Raw genomic sequence first — 5660 nt, forward strand, 5'->3', positions numbered from 1 at the left:
GAGCTCATGAAGACCTGTAAAGCAGCTCAGACAGGCGGAACCCTCCTGAAGGAAAAATCTGATGCCTTGACTCATTGATTTCGATAGATCCTAAGGAAGATCCTAGAGACCAAAATGTTGATGAACGAAGTGGGGAGAGAAGCAGCCTTTTCCCTTGCTGAGACCAACCTCATAGCTGAGGACGTCAGCACAACCAAATGAAGAAAGTCCAAATGAAGATTTGTGCAAAGAAAGGTAATGTGGCAGGGGTTACTTTGCCAATGTTTGAACATTACCATGAAGGAACTGACAATCATGGACTGGTTTAGCCGGAGGTGGGGAGCAATTGACCAAATTAAAGAGGGATTATGTCAAAGCAGTGGAAATACTGGTGGAACTAACTTCATGGCAGACTACCTTTCTGACTGTGAATGAAGCAATCAAGAAAAATCAACAAGTGTGTAAATGCTGTTGAGCATCTTATGTCATCCCAGAGCTGGATGAGTGAAAGCAAGAAGAGTTCTATAGGGAAAAGAAAGTGCCAGCCCCCACTCCCTACTCACTGCCATCAAGTCAATGTGGACGCGCCACGAGCCCCTGTGGGTTTCTGAGACTGTAACAGTTTATGGGAGTAGAAAGCCCAGTCTTTCTCTGGTTTCTATCTGCCAACTACAGCGCTCCTTGTGTGACTGACCCTGCTCTCCAGCTTTCCTGAAGACCTTCACTTAGTTCCCCCACTACATGACAGGTCTCTGTCTTGTCCGTCATGGGAGCCACCAGGGCTCCTAAAGTTGACATAAATGTAACCGTGGTGTAAGCAGAGTAAAATGATTAAAAAAACAAAACAAAAGAAAGTTGAAGACCAGATCCTTTCGCTACAGCTCTTTCCAGCAGGCCCCCTGTCCCATCACTAGATGTCTGTCTCCACCCAAGAAGAGAGGGAGATGCTCAGACCTGACTCACCCCAACTGTATCCCTGTTAACTTGGCATAGTTACCACTTCCTTTTAAGGTGCCAGCAAAGGGTTTGTAAGAATTACACAGGCATAGAATCTGGCCCAGATTTGAGGTGCTGGCTATGCTGAAGTTGATGGAATCCCATTTGTTTTTCCTTTTTCCTATTAAACTTTATTTTGTTGTTGTTCCTACAACTTAGTGACATTGACCATAGTCTGAATTGTGTAACCATCCCCACCCTCTTTTTCTGAGTTTTCCCTCCCTCGTTAACACAAAGTTACTGTCCCCTAAGGTTCCTGTGTAACCTTTCAAGCTACTGTTGTCAGTGTGGTCCCATATAGATAGTTCTTAAGAGAACATAATAGTTCTCAAAGTAGATCTTTAATTTCGGTTCCGTTTTTAGAGGTCTTCCGGGGACATTTCTGGTTTAAGGCGTCTTGCTTATACTTATGCCTTTTCTATGTCCATTACAGGATCCCTGGGGGACAGAAGCAGTTTGGGATCGGCTGCTGCTCCACAAAACTGATGGCTGTGGCCAGACCCCGCCCAGCAGCACTGTGGGTGAAAGCCCTGGACACCCATGTCCACAGTGATGCTAACCAAGAACCCCCTAGGGAGCAATTCCACTCTGTTCCATATGGGGTCGCCATGAATCAGAACCAAGTCAATGGTGATCTGTGTGTTCGTTTGCTTTTATTTTTCTTAGAGAGAAGGCGCAGATAAAGATGGGAGACTGAGTGTCTTTTACCTCTTCCATCTGTCCAAGGAATACTCCATTCTGCCATTTTTTCGGGAAGTCTAATAGCGGGCAAACGAGCTGAGCACTGCTTAGGCACAGCCACTAGCAAGAGGCCAGGTCTCTGCAACTTCAAGTTTGCTTCTTCACACAAAACAAAACAACAGCTCGCACCATCTTTTATTATTAAAAAAAAAAAAAAAAAGCAATGATGTGGAGAATGTTAGAAAATTCCTAAGCAAAAAAAATAAGCAAAGCCCCAAATCGTTTGCAGATATTCCATGCATTAATCCTCTATTGAATAGGATTCAGAGGATTGACTAGGGTGATCAATAGACTTGCCCTCGGACAGCACATCAGAAAGTGAACTAATGAAGATACACATAGGTTAAATTTTAATATCTTATCATTTGTTCAGGAGCACTGGTGGTGTAGTGGTTACATATTGGGCTGCTAAACACAAGGTCAGCAGTTTGAAACCACCAGCTACTCTGTGGAAGAAATAGGAGAATTTCTACTCAAGAAAACAATGTACAGCTTCAGAAACCTATGGGGGCAGTTCTACCGAGTCCTGCAGGGTCGGTATAAGTTGGAATTGACTCAGGGGCAATGAGCTTGAGTTTGATCATTTGTTTTCCCTTTTGATTAATTTAAAATTTGTTGTAGTTTTTATTAGTTTCCTTTTTTTTTTGGACTGAAGTTTTTCTGTGTTTTATTTTGTTATTGTTGTTTGTTTGATTGATTTTCTTCCTTTTAAATCCAGAATAGGTAAATCTACACAGACAGTAACTAGATGAAAAGTTTCTTAGTGTTATGACAGGGGAGGATGGGGGGAATGAGGAGCTAATAGCAATGAGTGCAAAAATGAAGGAAAGGTGTTCTAGTTGATTGTGGTGATGATTACACAGGACTTTTAGACATATTCAAACCACTGAATTGTATGATGCTTGAATTATATGTCAATTTATAAAAGGTCAGTAGAAATTTCCTAATTTCCTGTGGCCTTCCAGTAACATGTTTTAATGTTATCTTCAAGTCTTTTTTGTCTTTGTGTTTTCTTCCAAGAAGTAATTGTATAAAAAATACCGTTTCATAAGCTGTGGGGTGTTTTTTGGTCAGTTTTATTGGCATATAATCTGCATATCATACAATTCAATAGTTCAGTCATATCAAGAAGAGTTGTGCAATCATTACCACAATCAATTTTAGAACATTTTTTATTCCTTGTGTTCCTTGTTATTAGTGTAATTTCCCCCCCTTAAAATTGTGGCAAAAATATATGCAACAAAACATTCTCCAATTCAACATGTACATGTTCAGCTTGTACATGTTTTGCTCAGGGCCATTGATTATACTCTTCATGTTGTACAACCATTATTGATATTTTTTTTCAAATTATTTCACCACCATTAACATGAACTCAGTGCCCCTAAGCAGAAACTCTTCCTCCGCCCAGGGTGACCATTGGTCAACTTTGGTTTCTGTTTTTACTAGTTTTCTTGATATAAGATTCACATATCATACACTTCTATAGTTAAGTTGCTTTTAAAAAGAGTAATATATACATCGTCATAATCAATTTAGTGCTCCCTCCCCCCTCCCACATTCCTTGTTTGTGCTCCAATTCCCCTCCCCTCTTCCCCCCCCTCCACCTCCCACCCCCTGCTTCCCATGCATCCCTAATAAGCCAATGCATCAGTTATTGTCTCTGTGCATCCACTTCTTCTGTGCTTCTTAAACTGGGAAACCTAACAGACACAATAAAAAACCAAAAATAAAACAAAACAGAAAGAAGAAAAAACACAATAATATAAAGATAAAAATAAAGAACAAGAAAGAAAAGACCACCAGCAACAGTTTAAAAGCCAGAGAATGAATTTCTGTTGTGGAACAAACAAGAAATAGTTAAGCCTAGAACAAATTCAGATTGGGTTAAGAAGGTGGTACATTGACCACCATAATCAAGTTTACAATAATCTGTCTGACAGTAAAGCTATTCAAGTCCCTTGCCTGTGGCCAGAGGGGATCTGCCAGAGACGAATTTGTCTAGATATTCTGCAGATGGATTTAGACTATAACAAAATACCTGCAAAACATACTTTTCTGAAAACACTTAACTTTGAACAAAGCACCAAACTACACAAATACAGAATGAAAACAGAATTTCAATACCACCAAAAGTAGTCATCATATAGGTGTGAAAGTCACTTCACTTCATCGCTGTGCTCTGTTCGCTTTTAAACAGGAGACAATTAAAAATAAATATTTCCCACAATCAATATCCCAACTCTAGGGCATGTTTCAGAAAGTCTTCAACTTCCAGTTTTAAAGTGATGAGGAGTGCATGATAGAGATCTGGAATGTGCTGAGCATCCTCCACGACTGTAGTAGGGAGAAGGTGACCCGCCTTCTATCAATTTGATCCGGGTCTTGAGCGGTTGGCTCTCCATCCCCCTCCTCCAGCACTGTCTCCTCTGTCTGATCCACTATAACAGTCCCGATCATCCTAACCTCAATCGTATCCTCTTAGAGTGGTCCCGACAGCATGAACTGCCATAGGTAGGTCTATACTCCCCATATACTCGTAAATACCAGGTGTCTGGGGTGTGTGGTCTCTTTGCTATAGAAAAAATCAACTCTGATCCTAAGGCCATCAACCACCATTCTGTTGGCACGCTCTTTAGCTTCCTTAGCATCGCCTACAATTTCAAAACACACGAGGGCAAATTCTCTTGAATGCCTAGCCTGCTGGTCATATACACACAGCAGTGGGCCATATTTAGAGTACACTTCTCTTAGGTCTCTTTCTGGGGTGTATAAGCTCAACCCAAATACCCCAAGACAACAGTTGGGATGAGGGTTTGCCCGATTCCCATCAAGACGCCTGTGAATAGACAGGGGAGAATCTCTACCGTAAGAACTGCTACCGGATCGTGGAACTGGACCGAGACCGAGATCTTGTGTAATGCCTTCGTGGACTCCTTCTGGATCTCGACCTAGATTCAGATTTGGACCTGGACTTTGATATGGAATGCCTGAGCTCTTTCTCAGATCGAGACCTGGCAGATCCCCCAGATCCATGAGCACTTCCACCTCTGGGAGCAGAACAGGATTCCTGCTCACCAGAGTTGCCCCTCCAAGGGCGTCATTCGAAGCTGTCAACCCCTGGGCCATAGCAGCTGCTTAGATTACAGCTTTGAGAGCCCCTCAGAGATGAAAACTCCCCGCTGCCTCCGCACAGGCTCTCACCCAAACGAGTTCATTTTTATCTAGGAGTCATTCCCTCACCCCCAGTCCTCCCCTGAGTGATGTGCAATGGCTTCCTCAGGTCACTTCTGGCTGCTGTCTTTGTGGCTCCTCTCATCCTTCTACTTTTGGTCCTGCAGGTACTCGTTGGTTCCCTGTAGGCCCTGGTTATACCTGACAGGGAACAGCTCAGAGGCCTCTGTCTATGACCTGCATTCAAGATAGGACTGCCCAGGGCTGGTACATGTGCACTGCCCCCTGTGGGAGGAAGTCAGATACTTGCTGCCAGACTGCTGTCTCATCCCCACCAGGGGTGGGGGGGCCTGCTCCCTGATGCTAGAGACAATGGATTACCTCTCTCTGGAGCCTAAGGCCATTAGTTTGATTCCTGTGGGTGGAGTTCACACCCAACTGATAATGGTTCCTATGGAGAGCCAAAATCAAGTTAAGCTGCTACCAGAAATCTAGGATCCGCCTATCTTGCTGCCTATCTTGCCGCATGTACACCCCCAATCCCTCCTCCTTCTGTAGTGCATATGTCCCTAGATCACCCCCTCCCATCACTGTAGTACCTGTAGCACAACCCTTCCCTGTGACATATGTCTTCACCTGTAATGTGGGGGCTTGCACGTCCTCAATATCCCCAGAGAGTATAAAAGCTTGGGGAGCATTAAAGTTCGCTCTCACTCCCTCCACGTGGACCACCAAGCGGGGTTGAGGTGAGCATGCTACCATAAAATGTG

At 43.4% G+C, this 5660-nt stretch overlaps 1 pseudogene; it reads right to left on the reverse strand.

Annotated features, from left to right (window-relative positions):
* Positions 1–4183: 4183 nt before the first annotated feature.
* On the reverse strand, positions 4184–4820 carry LOC101641631 (annotated as a pseudogene).
* Positions 4821–5660: the final 840 nt, after the last annotated feature.

The sequence above is a fragment of the Echinops telfairi genome, unplaced genomic scaffold (assembly GCF_000313985.2).
Source record: "Echinops telfairi isolate 266 unplaced genomic scaffold, ASM31398v2 ScPeMD7_7458;HRSCAF=8496, whole genome shotgun sequence".
Taxonomy (NCBI): Eukaryota; Metazoa; Chordata; class Mammalia; order Afrosoricida; family Tenrecidae; genus Echinops; species Echinops telfairi.